Source organism: Hirundo rustica, chromosome Z (assembly GCF_015227805.2).
Source record: "Hirundo rustica isolate bHirRus1 chromosome Z, bHirRus1.pri.v3, whole genome shotgun sequence".
NCBI classification, from domain to species: domain Eukaryota; kingdom Metazoa; phylum Chordata; class Aves; order Passeriformes; family Hirundinidae; genus Hirundo; species Hirundo rustica.
This window is the reverse complement of record NC_053488.1, coordinates 61,639,537-61,660,375: the sequence shown is the minus strand read 5'-3', so window position 1 is coordinate 61,660,375 and position 20,839 is coordinate 61,639,537. Positions and strand designations below refer to the sequence as shown.

The 20,839-nt window shown below is 40.4% G+C and overlaps 1 protein-coding gene across 5 annotated transcripts in view; it reads left to right on the top strand.

Moving 5' to 3' along the window:
• The window catches only part of SNCAIP (synuclein alpha interacting protein), a 97,056-nt gene that overhangs the window by 21,137 nt on the left and 55,080 nt on the right, over positions 1-20,839 (top strand). The window contains exons 1-2 of one of the 5 annotated variants that reach the window (XM_040090871.2): positions 6,277-6,353; positions 10,544-10,683. The exons of 3 other annotated variants lie outside the window; for them this stretch is intronic. The gene's annotated coding sequence lies outside the window, so the exon portion shown is untranslated. Of the gene's footprint in view, positions 1-6,276; positions 6,354-10,543; positions 10,684-20,839 lie in introns of those variants that run through there. One more of the 5 variants, XM_040090870.2, reaches the window with a different exon arrangement.

Sequence of the window (20,839 nt, the reverse complement as noted above, 5' to 3'; positions counted from 1 at the left end):
CACAAAAATATTCCCCAGGATAATTACAATATCCTTTACCGTGATTTGAGCTTGGGCACATGTAAAATCCCGTTAGGTTCAGTACTTTTCCACAATGATCTATGTTGGTCAGATCACACAATCCTACTCTGAAACTGGGTGCTCCTACAGTAGTTACAGTTTGCAAAATTTCATTGTCATCCCATCGCCATAGTGACTATTTAAAGGGTTGGTGTGGTAGATTGTCTAAGGCATTAATCCCTCTCAAGTATAACATCAGCAAAAGAAAAGTAATCGGCTGGGTCACGTGGTGAGCATCATTGGGGGCATAGGAATGGGAGTATATCTGAGGATTGTTCCATTTCATAGACTGCAACCTGTCTCTCTGCCCAGGGTCCTTGCTCTTATTCCCATTCCTGAGGCAATTCCTCAAATATTGTTTTGTTGTCCCACTCTGGGGTTTCTTTCCTCCACAGCTTTTTACCCCTCTGCCTTTCCCGTCGACTCAGTTGCCTCGAGCCACGCGGGGTACCATCTTCTCGGCAGCAGGGATATTCTTCAGGAGGTCCCCGGGGGCGACTCTGTTGCCTCTTGACATAGGAATCCCAGTTCCGATACTTAACCGGGGGTGTATCACACCGGATTCCCTTTAGGCGTGTGTGGCAGGTGCAGTCAACAATTTCAGCTATGAACGGGATGGGTTCATTAGGGTGATAACAATAATATTTTGGTTTAATCCCTAATGCAAAAATCCTCCACCACTCTTTTGATTCTTCTACTAATCCCTCATATTTAACTTTATATTCTAGAATCCAATCAGTTATGTTCCGCTGCAGTACCCAACAGGGGCTGCAAATTCCTCTAGGGCGGGTTCCTCACCTACAATGACTCCACCACCTGTCCCTGCAGATTTTACAAATATAACAAACAAAAGGATAACAATTGCACTCTGGGTCTCTACACCTTATCTTAACATCAGAGTTACAAATTAATCTTTCCTCCGTGTAGTGTGGTTCTGGTGCATATTCTACACGGTGTCCATTCATTGATGATCTCTCCTCTGGATCCGTAACTTCAGGTCTCCAGGATTGCTTGTCACCTGCCACTCAGGAGTCGGTTTGCTCACTGGCCCTTTAATTCTGCTAGCATGGGTCTATCCCTTCTCTGCTGTTCTGACTGCAGTATCTGTAGTAAGCAATACAAGGTAAGGGCCCTCCCATTGTGGGGCTAAGGTTGCTTTTTTTTTTCTAGGACTTTATTATTACCTAATCTCCTGGTTGCACCTGGTGCAGTTTCAAATCTAGTGGGGTCTCTGAGCTAACTTTCCCTTTTTCCATAGTTGGATGTTAGCAAATGGCCGGTATGCTGTAGGTCGTCTCCCCATTAAGGTTTTTCTTAAATTGGCCCTATTTACCATTAGGCAGGTAACGCACTCCCTCACTACCTGCTTTGCCAAGTCATCTGCCCCAACACACATATATTTGGTGGCGAATTGATCTACTAATGCTTGTGCCCCCCAATGTGTTTTGCTATGTATTCTCCTCATAATATCTATAGCTATGGATTTAGGCAGTACAGTTCTATTATCCTCTAGAAGTCACCATTCCCCTTCTGGGTCTTCTCTCAACCCCATTCTTTTCATCTTTTTTTTTTTCCTGCATAGTAAAACTATATATCTTTTGCAAATTCCCTCTGCTAGTCTCACGCTCTTTTCTTTCAGCCTTCGGATCTTTCTGGGGGGTAGATTGTGACGTCTGCAAAGCAGCCCTTTTTGCTTCCTGATCTGCTGCATTATTTCCCCTGCTTTTAAAATCCAGTCCCTTTTGATGCCCTTTCAGGTGAACAACAGCAATTTTCCTAGGTCCCCTCAAGGCCTTCAGCAGTTTCCTGATTAGATCCTGGTGAACCAGGGGGGTTTTTTTGTTGTTTTTTTTTTTTTTCCCTGGGAGTTTATCAACCCCCGTTCTTCCCATATTTTCCCAAAAGTGTGTATAATCCCATAGGCATATTTTGAGTCAGTATAGATGGTACCTGATTTATCCTTTAACAACTGCAATGCCCGCAGTACAGCATAAAATTCACAGGCCTGTGCCGACTAAGATGCACTTAGAGGGCCTGATTTGATAACTGCAAGTCCTTCTCCCCCAACTATTGCATAGCCAGAGACCCTTTTTCCATTAATTACTCACGATGAGCCATCTACAAACAACCTACCCCCCTCTGGGGAGATGGGGTACTGTTTAACCCTTATCGGTGTCTCTGGATCTTTAATGATTACCGAGAAGGGGGGGTATATTCAACCTTCCTACACTATCAGGAGTGTACTATACTTCTGAGTTAATTTTTTTCCCTATCCTCTACCCTCAAGGGACAGAGTTTTATTTTGATTTCTTCATTTACTACTTCTATATTAATACCCATTTCTATAATTAAGTCTCTCCCTAACAAATTATAATCTGCTTCTGGTACTAGCAGAAGGTTCCCTATTCCCATTTTGGACCTCGATTCCACCAGTACATTCTTAATAACAGGGACTTCAAAGGGCTCCCCCTTCGCCCCTACCACTTGAGCAGTTTCCTTTGATATCTTACATCCCTCCGGTAGTACCTGGACTGTCGATCGCTCAGCTCCAGTATCTACTAAAAACTCAAATTCCTGCTGCTGAGGACCTACTTTTAATTTTATCAAGGGCTCCTGATGTTTTCATGTCCCCAGCAAAGGAAGCCCCTGACTCCTTCAGTCCTCTTTGAAGACTCTCTCATCCCTCAGCCGCTTCCTGCAGTTTCTCCGAAAGTGTCCTTTATTTCCACAGTAGAAACATATGCCTCCATCATTTTTCTCTACCCGGGGAACCCCTCCCCCATTTCTCTGGGCCACTTGACTTGTTTTGGGAGGGGCATCAATTTTCTTAGTTTCTCTTACTGCTGCCACCATCATTCTTACTTGTCTCTTGTGACTCTCTTCATCTCTCCTCACATATACCTTCTGTGCTTCCCTCAATAGCTCATCCAGGTCTCTATCTTGCCAATTATCTAATTTTTCTAACTTCTTTCTGATATCTTCCCACAATTTAGCCACAAATTGTGTTTTTAGTAGTGCTTGCCCTAACGGTGTCTCAGGATCTAAGCCCGAGTACATTTGCAGGTTTTTTTCTCAAGCGTTCTAGCTAATCCGTAGGTGTCTCCTCCTTTTTCTGTCTCTCATTAAATGCTTTGTTGATGTTCTGCCCCTAGGCACCGCTTCCCGGATCCCCTGTACTATTATCCCCCTCAGATCCTGCATATTGATTCTGTGATCCTGCTGCTGATGATTCCAATTGGGATCCTGCAAAGGCCACTTGGTGTCTGCTGAAGGTCCATGTGCATGTTGTGAATCCCATATCTGCATCCCTGCTCGTCTAATCATATTTCTTTCCTCGGCCGTGAAGAGAATATTCAATATGGCTTGCAACCCGCCCCAAGTATAAATACTGGGTCCCAAAAATTGGTCCAGTCTCTCGGCCACCCCCAAAGGATCTTCCAGGAGGCTCCCCATCTCCCTCTTAAATTCCCGAACATCCCCAGAACTCAAAGGTACTGAAACAAACCCTATCACTGGGTGAGGTCCCTGGCCCCCCCCACAGGCATTTCTCTTAGGGGATATAGGTTATGCTGTCTAGCCCGACCTCGGGTTATGGGTCCCTGCACTTCCTCGGGGGGCTCGGGATTACTTCCTGCTTCCTGAGGCTCCATTGGAGGTGCATCCGGAATCTGGGGGTATGTAAGGAGGTGGGATTAGTAAGGCTTCTTCCTCTTTACTCCTGTCTTTCTTTTGTCCTCCCTCGTTGAGGGGAAACAGGAGCACTTCACCCCCAGGTCTTGTAACCCATACATTAGCATATTCACTTTCTTCCTGACTAAAAGGAATTTTAGTGTTTACCCACAAGTTGAGTTTTTGCCTCACCCAATCTTCTGATGATCCAAAAATAGGCTAAAAAATATTCCAGGAAATCTCCTTTCCACCCCATACTACCACACAATAATGGATCATTTTAGCTTTATCTTTACCCTCTGTGTTAGGGTAATGTTTCCAACTGTCTAATATGAACCCCAGTGGGCTATCTGTTTTATGGGAGTAGAGGGCCTGCTCTTCCCCTGTCCCATCTTCTGGAGTGCCCTCACACAAGCGTGGTGCGGAAATCACTCGCTTCCCCTTGTTCGTGGCTCACGCCCTCTCGGACAGTGAGAACCGCACTACTGAGGGTCCACAATCGCTTGGAAAATCCGAGCTGCCGGTTCTCCTCTCACTCACACACACACTCGCAGCACTCCAGGATACCCGACCCAGACCGAACGGAATCTTCCACACAGATACTCACGCATCTTGCGTCTTTGTCCGGACCTTTGTGCACAAAGTTTATAGGGTCTGCCGGCCTCCTTTGCCTAATGCTTTGAATTTAGGTTCGTCGGTCCAACCGAGACAGGAATCGGGTCTACCAGGGCCGCCGACTGATCGGCGGGGCGCCCCCCAGGCAGAACCAAAAGTCCTATCTTAGAGCAGGTGGATCCGAGTCACGGCACCAAATTGTAATAGACTATGAACACGAGGAAAAGTTCCAATAGGAATTTATTACATTGCAGCAGGCAAAGCAAAGGCAAATACAGCGCTGGACGGCAGGGGAGTCTCGCTCCACCAACTGCCGTGCCTTGGCAGGTTTTTCAGTCTTGCTTTTATCTTGCTTCTTTCCTCCGATGATGTATGTGTGACGTGTTGCTGGGAGGGTCTCTTTCTGTCCCTCGGTGGTCGCAGAGATGAAGGCTGTAGTTGTAAGCTGGAATTCCTGAAACTTAAAGCTGATTAAGCAAGTAGAGAGAGAAAGAAGGAATGGGCAAGGGTCTGTTTGCCTATAAGCTTAGATAGTAACATAGTAACTTCCTGTTATCTTGAGTTATTTGATCTCCAGTGAACAAAAAATAGTTAATGTTTATCACAACTATTAGTTAATAGTAACCTGAGACTGAAATCACTTGGGTTTTGACATGCTTTTTGCATGCTTTTCTTGTTGCTGTGAATGGAAATGTAGCTGTTGTGGAGCAAAAATGAGGCTGCCACAGAGTAAAAAGCTTAATTTCAGATCAGTCAATACGTAAGTGTATCTCTTTTGCTCCCTACTGGTTTACTGCCAGGGCCTATCTGATCATCTTTAGCTATTAAACATTCTAATCCACTCTGCCTAGCTAATTACATGGTTTGGTAGGTTTGCAAATGACTGCAGGTTTAGTGAAGTTTGACTAGGACATATAAAAGAAAATAAATTATGTTTTAATTTGCATAGACTATGTAAGAAGAAAATAAAATTTGTTTTAACAGTTGTGATTGGCTCATGCTTATGTCTTGAGGGGTGATGGGTACATTTGAAACTTTGAAGTCATTGCCCAAATTTTCCGTTAATTTGAGGCTGAATTTTGTTCATTCAGCTTCCTATGCTTTAAAAGGAGGCTTTAATTAAACTGTTTCAGTAAGTTGCAAACATTTCCTGTTATACAGCTCTAATTTTTCCTACCGTTGTCACCCATGTTCATGTATTCTGAGGTTTTTCCAGACAACAAGGCTGCTTTTTGGCTCCTCCATTTCCTTTCCATGTGTCCTTGATTAACAGTGACACCCACAGAAAATAGCTAGAGTCCTTTAGGCAGAGTACTTAAAACCTTGCGATTTAAAGGAGTAACATGTAACAAAGAGAAGTCTGAATAGTTTCTGGAGAGTAGAGTCCTGGATGGAAAGTAACAGAAGTGCAAATGAAAAGTTTTCATGTTTATTTTAGTAATTTATAGTGTGGAGTCAAAACCAAGAGATAGACTTAAACTTTAGTGGTAGAACATTTGTGGTCTGGTTTCCAACTGTAGTAGCAAGTCATTGTGGCCAACTAACATCCAGAAAGTTAAAAATACTACTGCAGTATTTTTGCATGTGGTAAAGGAAAGCACAGTCATTTAAAAAATAATCTTACCATCTGTGATACTTCAACATGGAGGACATTGATTATAAGTTTCTATGTGTGTATTAAAGGTCTGACTTTTTTTTTTTTTTTTTCCCTCTTGCATTTTCTGCAGCTATTTCTACAAATGCAACATAAATATGAGCGTAATGCTGGTAAATCAGAATAGAGGAGTTCTAAATCCACTTTTTACAGATTTAGTAAATTACACAGGTTAGAAGTGTACCACGCCCTTTCTTATCCATGCTGTCTTTTAAACAAAATTTCAAGTTGCACAAACTGTAAAGGTCAGTTTTGTTCCAGTGAGTAGAAGACAATGAGGCATGGCTGTTCATCTGTCTGCTGAACAATTCTGGAAAAAATAACAGTTGAAAAAGAAGATGACGCATGAGACAAGGTACACGGTAGTCCTGGCAGACTTCTCATTGCTACTGATTCTGATTTTGATAAAAATAGATAATTACAGTAGGTGATACTGGATCACAGATCTTTTCAGAAAGCCTAATTGGTAGGTTTCTGATTTGGAATATCAAAAAACCTATATTTAAAATAAAAAGCTTAAGATGCTTCTTGAATTTTTCTCCGGTTGCATTGAGAATATTTCCATGTCTATAATGTGGTCTCAGTTTCTTTAACTGAATTGTCTCGTTTGATACAAGAGGGCAGAAACTCTGTTTAAAAGTAGTGAAGAAAAAATAGTTGAGAAAACAATTCTGTCCATTTTAGATTGTGAAGAGTGATCTACATTTTTCAAATGGTGAAGTTTTTTAAAATTTTCATCAATGTTACTGTTCCCAATCCAGAAATTTGTGGCTTATTATATGTCCCTAATGGCTTATAGATATTTAGCTGAATGACAGTTAGTGAGGGGGCTATGTTGATCTGTTTGTGTTCTCTTTGGCATATCAGTCTATAGTAATTAAAGAAAAAAGAAAAAAAAAAGTATGATCAATTTCAAAATCTCTTAGCAACCAAATAAAAATTAACTACTGTATTGATTTTCAAAACCTCTTAGCAACCACATGAAAAAATAACTGTATTGATTTCTCTAGTAATTGCCCTGGAAGAATGGTGGTACAAACGTAACAAAATGCATTTATCAATAGACTGTGTTTAGGATAGGCTGCATTAGAAGCCCACAGTAAGACACTGTCAATAGGGGGTCTGCTTGTAAACTTTCACAGCCTCTTTTACAGATTCATGGTAGTGCAGAAATCATGAAAATAGCAGAGAAAACAACTATTACAGGATACCTGTTGCAGGAGGTAGACATTTGGAAGGAAAAGTAAGAGTAATGTCCTTTTCATTAATCTCACAAGTTCCTTAAAAGGATGTGAAGCACAGTCTGCAGTACATATGTTGTAGATTTTATGTAAGAGACTTTGTGAGAAATATTTTCAGAGCCTGCTGGGATATAGTCAGGATTATGGCAATTTCCCATAAGAACATGTGTTTACCAGCTACAGCTTCCTTCTGAAACACTATTAAAGAATTGCTTTCATGAAGGGTTGGGGTTTTTTCTATTTGAACAGGCAGAGCAAACAGGATATCTTGGTCATAATGAGCAGCATAATGAAATTATAAGTACAGTCTAATTGCAGCTTGTTTATGTCATGATTATGCAAACAATTATTTTGGTAGGTATTTCTATTTCTAAATATGCTAAAAAGCCTTTTAACAGCATTATCTCTTTTTTGTTCTTATGTCTGCTAAATACTTCAATGTATAAAAAGGACACTAGAATGAAAAAGCATTGAAACCCTGCCAGCCTGGAAAAATGCAACATTAGTCCTCATCTCTGCCCTTGGATTTAGTTCTCAGTGTTGGATATCTTACATTACTAGTATTATGATATCCTGTGTTTGAAATGTAAATTTCCTGTTACTGAATTTCACACACATTTACAAACTAGCAAAATAATAGAAAATAAATGCTTAGAGGAAGAAGTCATTGTCAGTGAGAAAGTCACCAATACTGGTCCATACATCAGAGACCTGCTTGGAAGAATCCCATGGGTACAGCCCTGGAAAGAAGAGCTGGAAAACACTTGTTAATTATAGAATCATAGAAAGGCCTGGGTTGGGAGGGACCTTAAGGATCATGGGCCATGGTGGGATACACCCCAGAATAATGAGGCAACTGGCAACAGAACTTGCCAAACCACTCCCAGTCATTTAACAGTCCTGTTTTAGTGAAGAAGTTCCAACTGACTGGAAATTAGCAAATACAGTGCCCATTTACAAGAAGGAATGGAAGGATAATCAAGAACTATGGGCCTGTCAGCCTGTCATGAGTGGGAGCGGGAACTTCAGAAAAAGTTTATTAGAGAAGCTGCTCCATTGTGTCATGAGGTGCAGAAAGGACCTCCTTGCTTTCTAAACTCCTCATAAGAGAAGCCTGGGTGCAGCTCAATCCAGTCTTAGCCTCAGACTTTTGTCAACAGTTTAAATAACTTTGTCTCACAGAATTAAAGGTGGCACACCACATATATACATATAATGTATATTTATGATGACAAATGATCAGAAAAAATATCTTAATCAGAATGACTACACAGTATAAAACTAAACTACTAGTAGCATATAATATAAGATAGGATAGTATGCTGTATAAAAAGAATTATATTAAAGCTAGCAAAAACAAACAGTTATTAGGTAGAGATTGATATAACTCACCATACCAGTGCTTGTGGGCAGATCTCTTTTTCTCAGCCTCAAGGAGTACCCACTTTAGGGGAGGAAACTTCATACACATTGCAAGAAAGAATATGTTAGAGGAACCTAACCACATGAGAGTGGACCGGACTTTTATAGTATAAAGTGATTGATTGCCAGTCACCTGTCTCCAGTTGCCTCAGTAAAATCAGGATGTTAATTAGGGTGTTGCAAATCAGACTGCTTTTAGCATAATTCAACACCAAAAGCAGCACATGATTCTCCCTCTCAATCCACTTCTGATAGCCTTGCAAAAAGGATATTGTCCAGTGGCTGAACCACGTTCCAGGGCAGAGCATCCTGCTACACATGCTAACCTTGGTCCTGGGCAAGGTTATGGAAGAGATCGTCCTGAGTGCCATTGCATGGCACATGTAGGACAACCAGACAATCAAATCCAGCCAGCATGGAGTTATGAAATGAAGCTCCTGCTTAATTTCATAACCTGATTCACCTTCTGTGACAAAGTGACCTGCTTAGTAGTTGGAGGGAAAGCTGTGGACTATCTAAAAGCTGTCATCTATCTAGAATATAGTAAAGCGTTTGTAACCCTCTCCCACAATATCTCTTTGAAAAACTGGCTGCTCGTGGCTTGGATGGGTGTATTCTATTCTTCAATGGATAAAAACCAGGCTGTATGGCTAGGCCCAGAGAGCTGTGGTGAATGGAGCAAATCCAATTGTCAGTTGGTCCCTAGCAGTGTTCCCCAAGCTCAGTTTTGAGGCCAGTCCTGTTTAACATCTTTATTGATGATCTGGGTGTAGGGATAGAGGGTAGCCACAGAAAATATGCAGATGGCACCAGGTTGTGCGGGGTTGTTTATCTGCTGGAGGCTAGGAAAGCTTTGCAGAGACCTGAACAGACTTGGTCAGTGGGGTGAGGATACTGCAGGATGTTCAGCTGCAACCCCAATGCCAGCTTGCACTGGGGTTGCAGTAACCCCCTGCAAAACCACAAGCTTGGGCAGAAGGGGCTTGAAAGCTGCTCAGCAGAAAAGGACGTTGGGTGCTGGTTGGCAGCTGGCTCAGTATGAGCCAGTGCATTCTCATCCCCTGTGCTCAGCAGTGGTGAGGCCACTCCTGGAGTTCATTTCTGGGCCCCTCCCTCTAAAAAGGACTTGGAGGTGCGAGAGCACATCCAGTGACAGGCAGTAAGGATCGTGGAAGGTCTAGAAAGCATGTCTTATGAGGAACTCCTGGGGGAGATGGGTTTGTTTAGTCTCAAGAAGAAGAAGAGAGAGGGGAACCTCATGAGTCTCTATGACTCTCTGGTAGGAGGTTATGGTCCCTTCTGCCTTGCCTGCAGTGAGAGGACCAGAGGAAATGGCCTTACACTGAGACTGGGGAGATTTAGCTTAGATATTAGAAATTTGTTTCCCTGTTAGCATCGTCAGGCATTGGGATAAGTTGCCCAGGGAGGTGGTGGAGTCACCATTTCTGGAGGTGTTTAAGAGGGATCTGGATTAGGCACTGGATCATGTGGTTTAGTGGTTTAAGAATTACAGTGGCAGTGCTGAGTTGACGGTTGTACTTAATGATCTTAAAGGTCTCTTCCCACCTTGGTGGTTCTGTATCTGCAGTGATGGGGAGTCACAACTCTAACTACTTCAGGTTCCTCCCATCCAGCAAGGCTTTGAACATTCCAAGGATGGGGCATCCACCACTACTTTTCACATCCTCTTCTAGTGCTTCACCAGCCTCACATTGAAGAATTTCTTCCTAATATCTAATCTAAGCCTACTCTCTTTCAGTTTGAAATTACTGCTCTTCTCCTGTCACTAACTTATTAGTAGTTTCTCTCCATCGTTCTTGTAGGCTTACTTCAGGAACTAGAAGGCCACAGTAAGGTAATCTCTAACCCCTCTCTTTTCCAGGTTGAGATAGAATAAAGAAGGGTGAGGCTCTTCTCCATGAAGACTTCTCCAGTGCATGCTGACAGAACAAGAGGCCATTGGCACAAAGTGAAACACATGAGATTCCATCTAAACACAAGGAAATGCTTTTTTGCTGTGAGGTTGGTCAAACACTAGCTCAGGTTGCCCAGGAACATTTTAGAGTGACCATTCTTAGCAAAATTGAGAAACAAGCTGGGTGCAGTCCTAGATTTAAGCTGCTTTACCTTACGTTATGTGAGCAGAGGGCTTGAACTGAATGAAATCAAGCAGACCCTTTCAGCCTAAGACGTTCTATGCTTTAACTTCACTCACTCTGTGCTACTGTTTGGGGTGATAATGTTGATCTAGCTTGTTATTTTTGAGGAAGGATATATAAAGCTATTAAAAATGTCCTTGCTCATTTTAAATTTTTTTTATTTGAGAAAAAGAATTTTCTCTTTTCTAAAAATTGATTTTTGTTGGTGGAAAATGAGTTTTTGCTGTTAAGAGTTTCTTTTTGTAAATGCAGAATTTACCTCTAGTGCCCTTTTTGAAATTATAGGATCATTTCATTTGAGAGAATAAATTGTATTTCATGGAGATGATACTGGTCTTTTTTGTGGGAAGTGGCCATTTCACACATGAATGATAAGAATTTTACACTTTAAGTAGATTGCTTTATTTGTGAATATTTCTTCTGCATCTGGGTGACAGGTTTTTAAATTTACAAGTACATAATTTCAAATGGACATTATTGTTTCTCTTGTAATAGAGATCTGAGAATTATTATTCTCTGCACTAAGCAGAAGCACTTCGTTATTTTAGAGTCATGCTGTTGCAAAAATGTTTAGTGGAGACTGAACAAATCCATTTTGAAAACAAATAGTAACTGAAGATAACATCAGAATAAATACATATTCACAGAGCAGTATAAAGGAAGAAGCAGAAGTTCATTACCATTTAAAGACCATTTTTAAACAAGTGAAGGGAGCAGCCATCATGCCCAAGTAGGGTCAGTAGCTGGCAGGAAGTAGTACTCCATAGCTTAGGTAAGTGTCATGAAAGCAGCAGTAGGAATAAGTAGAACTACAGGCTGTTTTCCATGCTTGACTAGTTTAATGGCCATTAACAAAAAAAATGGCTAAGAGTAAATAGTGCATTGTTTCCTTTGATCTCCCCTTGCAGGTAGAGCCTCTTTTTTTAATATGGAAAATTATTAAATAAGGAATGAGCTTATAGATGTTAATGGTTAAAGTTACTCTGTGGTCCCTGTGTGTAAATATAACAGCATGTCACAGTGAAGAGGAGAGGATGCTGCTGCAGTACACTCAGCAGAAGCTGTACTTTGTGTGTGGTACCTGAATAAAGCAATGCTTTTCTTACTGTCATCAGTTGACAACTGGTAGGTGGCAAAGCCAGACCCAATTCCACTTCTAGTGCAAAAGTTAAGACATTAGAACTTGAAGTAAATTCCACCACTTGCTTTTCTTGCAGTTTGTCTGGGAATAGATCTGGGGCAGCAGCTGTGTATTTCACTCCAAACACAGTGTCCAGCACAGCCACTATCCCACTCTGGCCTTTGTTGTCAGTAGATCATTATCAACAGTGGTACTGTAGAAACAAGTTGTGATAACGGAGTAGTGTTTATTCTTGCTCTGTCTTCTAGTGAGGGTTTTGCCTAGTCTTTCCCTGCTTTTACACATGTATGTACGTACATTATCTACAAAGGGAGATTGTTCAATATGGTTTTGATCTGCATGTCAGTAAGTCCTAAAGCATATAGAAAGAGTTAGCTGGTCTGAAATAACTGAAACAGTTGGAAGAGTGCAGTGAGATAAGCGTACTAATTTTGCATGACTGTGGGATATTTCATATTAAAAACAAATAACCATGTAGTACTTCAAAGGGAATAAAACCATAAATTAATCAAATACAGCCAATTAAATATTCTTGAACAGATCAGTTGACCTCTTACTTGTTTTGATCCTGTCATCAAAGCAAAGCAGACAGTGTGTTAGCTTTTTTACAGTGCTTGAATTGTATGCTGTGGCAGTTTTGAAATAACAACCGTTAATTTCCCACTCCTAAGGTTTCTCTTTCAAGGCTAATTGAAACAAACAACCTTATTTTTCTAGGCCTCACTCCAAAATGCTCAAGTGCATTTTGGCTGAATGCTTGGAGTCCACATTTCTTTATGCGTGAATATTGAAGGACATAAAAGTATTGGGTGGAAAGAGTGGTTTTTTAATAAGAAATCTGAGGTGGTTTTCAGTGAGCAGATGCCTTTCCAGTTGGGTTACAGTAAAAGCAACTTTTCAGTTAGTCAGGTATCTTGGCGGCCTGAATATTAGTTTCTTCTTGTTAAATTGCTGTGTTATTTTGGAAATGAAGGAGTGGAATCACTCTCTTTTAATAGGAAGTGTCGTGGTTGTTCATTAGACAACTAAATGGACCAGAACTGAAAAAAGCAAGAAGGAGATGCTTCCAACAGCCAAATAGACACTCCTTGCACTAAGATGGGTAGTATTTTAGTCACACAGATGTCAATGGCAAAGCTTGCTTGTATGTTACTGGAGCTCAGATGTCATCATTAGAGTAACACTTACAGGAAGTTATCTGAAGTATTCTTCGGTGTGCTAAAAAGACCCCCAACATGAGGAACTGTGTCTTAATAAGAATGCTTTCTCTCTGTGTGTGCTGACACACATCTTATAGTCTACATAGTGTCAGTCTTTGTAGAAGTTAAATACATTTGATGTTAAAATGCCTCAGGTTGTGATGAATTTTCCATTCATTTCACAGAAGTAGAAGAATAAATGAACTACATACTATTACCTACTTCCACATGACTTCTTCAAAATCATAGTCATAGAGATTTTGAAAGGTCATCTAGTCTTAAATCTCTTGCAGTAAGCCTCTTCAACTAGATCAGGTTGCTCAGAGCCCAGTCCCTGCCTTGAATGTTGGCAGGGATAGTTGGCAGATGACAAGTTGTCGACTTGTTCCAGTGTTTCATCTCCCACATTGCAAAAAAATTATTCCTTATATCTAGTTTAAACTATTACATTTTTCTCTATCACTACAGTCCCTACTAAAACTCTGTCCCCTCTGAAGTTTTGAAAAGCTGCAGTAAAATCTCATCTGACCCTTCTCTTCTTCACATTGAACATTCCTGACTCTCTCAGCCTTTCCTTGTAAGAAAGTTGTTCTCTCCCTCTAGTTACTTTCATGGCCCTCCTGTAGACCCGCTCCAACAGATCCTTTCCTGTGCTGATGACCCCAGAAATAGTCACACTATTTGAGCTGAAATCTCATGAGAGCAGAGAGGCAGAATCGTCTCTCTTGACCTGGTGGTCACGCTGCTTCTGGTTTAGACATATTTGGCTTTCTGGGCTGCAGAAGTTGTGGACATTGTGCATCTCTTTTAAGACTCCATGGGATTGAAAAACAGAATCATAGAAGTGTAGAAAATCCCAAGTCAGTATAATAAGCACAAGAATTATCAAAATCTAGCCTTAGGCCCTACACAGGATAACCCCAAGAATCACAACCTGTATCTAAGAGAACTATCCAAACATTTCTTGAGCTCTGTCAGGCTGGTGCTGTGACCACTTCCCTGTGGAGCCTGTTCAGTGCCCAGGTGCCTTCTGGGTGAAAAACCTTTTCCTGATATCCAGCCTAAACCTCTCCTGACAGAGTTTCATGTCATTTTCCTGAATCCTGTCACTGGTCACCTGTCAATTTGGAAAGACAAGTATCTGCCAGGGAAAACTGGATCTTCCTTTGGAACGGAAAATGTAAACCCCCTCCCTCCAAATTACTATAATTTTGCAATTGAGGGGACTTTCAGGCAAAGATATGGGAATAGGAATAACAGTTCTTTACTAAGAACATTAAAAAATACAAATGTAGTAGTACAAAAAAAAAAAGCAAGCGAAAGAATCCTAGAAACACCCTGAACTGACACCCTGTAGGTCAGGGTGTTGGAAGCAGTCCAGAATAAGTCCTCCTGGAGTGACAGGTGTGGTTCTGTTGGAGTAGAGATGGTCCTGTAGAAGAGTCCAGTGGTGGCAAGATGGATCCAGCCTTCCTCTGGGTAATGGAAAACAGGCTGTCCTGCTGTTTTGGCTTTCATTTTTTATCTAGGTAGGAATGCTGGGCTCCTCCCCCTGGGTGGAGTATCTCACAATGGGATGATTGTAATAGTTTTAATTTTGAAACCGGGCAGAAAAACCAATCATGTAGTGGTTTCACGTTCACTAAATTCTGGTCTTAGTACTTACTCTTTCTGTAGGAGAGAGACTAGGAGAAAAACAAAGCAGGCTCAACCTTAGAAATTAACAAATAGTTTTATTAACACACACTAAAAGAATAGAAAAATGAAAGTTGGAAAAAAACTAAAACAGAATGAAACTTCAAAAACACTCTTTCCTCTCCTTACAAACTGCTCACTTTCCTACAAAACAACATAAAGAGACAAAACTTGTAATTTTCAGTCAGTTTCACTATCTGACAATAGTCTTTCATCAATTCTTTAGGGGAAGAGTCTCTCTTAGAATCATGGATCCCACTGACAACCTAGAACAGTTCTCTTGTGGGTTTTTTAACTGTCACAAAAACAACCGCCCGGAGAAACCTGCTTTTGTGACCCCTCCCATTAGCAGGTTCCCAAGCTGCTTATGGGCCATGGGTTCATGGGTCTTAGACTTTTGCATACTGGGGTGTCACCTTGTAAAGATGAATAACTCTAAACCAAAAGATTCTTCATCTCAAGGCACAGAGATATCCTCTCACTTCTTCACTGGTGCAGGGGGCTTCTCATCTTTATCTCTGTTCAAGCATCTTATAGGATTAATATTACTTAGTCAATCACAAACATCTTTGCTCAAATCCACGCACAAATTAAAACAATCATCTCCCCAAATGCTTATCTTACCCATGATTTAAAGGAATGATCTAAATACAGAGTTCATTTCTATGGCTCAAGTAAGAATAGAACAACCAACTCTTCAACCCTCTGTCCCAATAGTCTTTTCACTCTCACTCTACTGACTTCACGCTGTTTTTTTCTTTATGTTCACTCTGTCCTTTCTCACTCTCTCAGAGAAGGGCTAAGTTCTGTAAGCTTCATGTTGCCAGGAAAAGGTTAAATCTGCTCACAGTCTTTGTCTCTCCCTCTGTGGCTTGTGGTGTTAGATGTTCAAGGCTGCACTGGTGAGGGAGGAAGAACTCACACAGAAACATCAGAGATCGGAGCACCCAGGCAGTCTGGAATCACAAAAAACCAGGCGGGATCATAAATGCCTTCTCAGCCCACCCCTCGGTGTAAATCGGGGTGGCCTCAGCCAAATGGTGCCCACAGCTCTTATTAGGGGCTCGGTAGAGATCTCTCCCTGCTCCAGGGAAGTTTAGAGAAAGTAGCTGTTGTAAAGCAGCAACCTTTTCTTCCTCTCCCCTCAACCTGGGAGCCGATGGAATCCGGCCAGGCCTCAGGCCAGATCCCCCCCAAAAAGGGGGGAGCAGCAGGCCCAGCTCGATGTTACCTGTCTCTCTCTGGCCAAAGGAAAGAAGAAAAATGACCCGCCTACGGGAAATCAAGGGGTTTTATATGGTACTTCCCAAAGTCGTAGCCAGTAATTTTCAGTGGTCAGAACAGATGTCAATATTCCAACTAACCTTCTGATAAGGTCCCTGTCTTTTCTAAAGCAATTCCCAGGTCCTGACCTGGAGAATTATTCTACATTCTTCTATAACTAAATAACCAAACTGTACTAACCCATGACAATGATGCATCAGTCATGTGGTGAGCCTTAATGGCCCATTAACAGAAGATATCCCCCTGGAGGGAGAATGGGTTGTGGAAGAGATAAGAACACTGCCCCACCTGGTTTTAACAGCTGGCCTATTAAGAGAAGACACCCACTGCCCTCCTCCCTGGAGTTATGAGGAATGGATCATAGAAGAGAAAAAGAAAAAACACCTTCCCAACCAGTTTCAACAGATGGCAAATAGAATACACATTTTTGGTTACCTGTTGCAACCCAAGACATCACCACACAGAAGAGATCAGTATCTGCCTCTCTGCTTCCTCTCACAAAGGAGCTGCAGAACTGGAATGAGGTCTTCCCTCAGTCTCCTCCAGACTGAACAGGCCAAGCAATCTGAGCTGCACCTCCTATGGCTTCCTGTCAAGGCCGTTCACCTCATACCTCTGCTTTGGATGGTTTTTAGCGGCCTCAGATTCTTCCTATGTTGTTGCGCCGAGAACTGCACACAAGCCTCAAGGTGAGGTGTCCCCAGTTCGGAGCAGCGTGGGACAGTCCTGCCCTTTATATGCAACCGATATGGATGAATACATGTTCTCAAAGTCTGAGTATATGACCAGGAGAAGTTCAACTACATTTGGCTAAGAACAAATGCATTTGTTCTTATCTTAAACCCGTCCTCTGTGTACACTGGCTTCATTAAGATCAGAACTGGGCTCAGTATTTAGGACTATTCAGGGCCATAGGTGGATTGTTTCTGTATGTCTGGAATGCAGGGTTTTCCTGAAGTAAAATTTTACAGTCAGTATCTTTTGCTCTTTGAAAATTATGCTTTGCTGAGTTCTCTCTTCCTGTCCTAGCAGTCCAGCTTGTGCGCTGATAGTATTTGAGTGATGATTAAAAGCAGTGCTTTTATTTTTACTTGCCTTAGAAGTGTCTTACTATTATGAATTACTGTTGTGAACTTTTAAACTAAGGGGCATTCCTGACTAAATACGATAAGGGATTAGGTAATCCTGGTTGCAGAATACATTCCTTCACTGAAATAAATCACATAATTTTTCAGCTTCACTGTAACTTCTTTTTTTTCCAATAAATGGTTATTTTAAATTAATCTTAACTTTTTTATATCTCCTACCACTCCTATTGAGCCTTTCCTTTGTATTTTTATGTTTAAGATCTGACTTGATAGGTAATTTCAATGACAAGTTGTAGAAAAAATGGTACATTACATAATTAGAAGAATACTTTGGGAGATCTAGAAGGTAACAAAAGTTGGTTGCACAATGCAGTTCAGAGGATGTTATATTATCACATACCTTTATATGACTTAAAAATACCAACATAGACTAACCGTGTATCATGTTGCCAGTTTATATGATTACATGAATTTAAAGTAGTATGCTTGCAAAGGAAATCAGCCTCCATTTGAGCTTCGTTGTCACTCTTTGTGTTTGAGAAATCATGTTGTTTAAAAATGTCTTGATTATATCTAAGTAATTTCCTCTTTAGAGATGTTGAAGATAATAGAAATATGAGTTAGAAGCTGGGGTCTTCTAAGTGTGCCTGTATGTGTAGTGTTAAATTTAAATAATTACTCATACCGAGGTGACCATGGTAGGACCCTTCCAACTCAACTATTCTTTTCTATTCTAATGAAACTGTATGTTTTCTATGTCTTTGGTGTTTTCTCCTTGACTTCTGCATTTATCACCTGCAAAGACACCATCAGTATTTAGTGATTAAAAATGTTGTTTTGGGGATCTTCTACAAAGCTTCAAATGTGTCCCCTTTTAGGACCCACTTTAATGTATTTGCATTATGTTTATATTTAATTGGATTACTCTTTCAAGGACGCCAGCTATATGAAAAGTTAGACGACTGTAAAGCGACCATGCAATTGCTGTCTCAAAGAACATGTAGTCTATAATAGGAGACAACACACAGGCATGTACCATGGAGCTGAGAAGTGATGGGATAGCTAGAGAGGTGGTAGTGTTAGCCCAGAGTGTATCTGTTAGGACCCAGCAACTAAGCTTTCTTGCCTTCCTTCAGCAATAATTCATTCTTGCTTGTGAATGTGCTCACATTCCCCAGTTATGGCAGTGTTCCTGGGTGTACTGTACTGCTTTCTGCACATGGTGTATTAAATAGAGGTGGAAGGCCAAATTAATTTTTGGTAGAATTTAGGTGTTACAGTAGAATATGAGGATTGATATTGAATTCAGTTTTAGGCATTTCCTAGTGCTGATGTCCCTTCCTCAACAGTAGATTTTAATTGCATGCTGAGCTTTCCATTGCATGCTGGATAAATTTAACATAATGTTACATGGTTCTGTTTGTTTGAAAGTGAAGAAATTTTATATTATGATCTTGGTATTTCTTAATGGTAGGGAAAAAAAGTCAGATGCTTACCAGATTTCAAGCATTAGTTGAAACACATACTGTGTGCTTAAATTAAAGATGTAAAGTCTCATTTCTGCCCACAAATCATGTTCATCTTGAGCTACTATAGCTCCTGATGCTTAGGAAAGGACCATACATTTATTTTGTTATCTTAGGCCTATAATTGAAAAATGTAACCTTATCCCCTAATTAAAAAGCAACTGTCATGGTATTCTGGCATTTAAAGCCTAAATCTTTAATATTAACTGTGCTAAAGGAAACTTAGAAGTATTTTACATCTGATTCACTTTATATTTGATTGAAAGTTTAAGTAAATCCCCAAATATTTTGTTAAAGTAGTTCTGACGTATGGAAAATAAAATCCCATATGGCATTTAGTAGGATTTCTTTGAGTTACAACTGAAATAAAGATTAAATTGACAGCAGATCTTTTATTGTTATTTGTTCTTGGGGTTTATGTATCCATAAATAATTAAAATTATGCATTTTTAATTATTTATTTTATTTTGGCTCAGTAAAGGACATTTCTCCTATGCTCCCTCTTGTAGCATTTTCATATGCTACACTGAGACTGCTTTTGTTTGAGTTACTAGATCAGTTTGCTTTTGACGCTACTGAATTCACTACAGCCTTATGGCAAAGGCATCACTACAAATCAGTTATTTTCTTCCATTTAACATTATGTTAAATCTATCAGCTGTTTTGTTCCATGGTTTTGCATTGAGCAGTCAGAGCAAGAACCTGAACCTGATGTTTGCACATACCATGCTTTCTTTATCAGTCTCTTCATTCACTTAGTTAATTGCCTGACAGAAAATGCTCACTGTACCTTGTTCTTGTGTATGAGCACTAGTATGGGTTATGTAATAGAGCTGATCTGACTCTTAAAGCATTCCTGCCATTCCTGCATCAAGTCTACTTCATCCTCAAAAGGCACACTGGCCCCTAGGGATTGCTGATGGTGTGACTGTTTATTTGAGACTGTATGGAGAGGAAAATCCAAGGCTTGATCTTCCTTAGAAACTAAATCTGTGAACAACTGTAAGCATTACATCTGTTGGTAATATGTGCCATCAATCAAGATTAGTTTTTTAGTGTTTACAGAAGTTGATGTATTTGTTACCTGCATCTAATGCTTTATTGCTACTATTATTAGTGATATTAATATTATACTGGAAATTGCTCTTTTCCTCCATTTTCCCCCTCATTCATCTGACTGTATTGAATGTTAGCAACAGGATTTGAGCTCAGATATCTGGTTTTAGCTGAGAGGGAAAGCAGCAAAGGAAATCTGTTTGGAAAAAAAACAGTGATTGTTGCTCATCTTTGAAAAGGAGAAGGATGAGTTTGGTTCCAAATACTGCTGTCTGTTGCAATGCAACATATGCAATATGTTATTGTACCAATAATCCTAGTATTACTCCATTTCTGTGTAGTAGTTTTATCTTGATTTCTCTTGGTGAACTGGTTCACAAAATTGTAAAAAGCCACTTTTTCCCCAAGTATGTATGGGTGCTGTTTATGTGGTTTTTTTCTTTTAGTTGTGTATTCTGAGAACCAACCAGATTTTTTTAACCTATGTAAAACATACATGTGTGTGCATATGTCTCTCTGCAAGTCAAATTGCCAGACAGGAAATGCCCTTTTTGGGGTTAAAGTTTTGTGGAATATTAAATTACTAGCTTCCAAAATACAGTTCAAAACATTTATAGGTTAAATGCCAAACATTTCTGCTGACAAGCTAGAGACAGTCATCTGTATTGCTTTGATGATGGTACTGGAAACACATTATTCATCTCATGTCAGTTGCTGCTGACAGTTGCAATTTTGGTTGCAATTATTTCTGCCTTGAATTTGACCAGTTGTGCTTATGATCCTCCTGTGAATCCTGTTCAGATTGTCTCTGCTTCTGGTGGTGTGCTGGATTCAGCCATCACAAAGCTCTCAGAATTAGTCAGAGCTCTGAGTGCCATCCTTACCATGTGGTTTGGATTATGCATGGTGGAGTTATGTTGTGCTATATTGTATCCAAAAGGTACACCTTTTCATGTAGAACTCCAAGTATAGTCATGAGAAATCTTATTGAGTCATAATAATGGAATTGAGGTGCTGTTCAATTTTACTT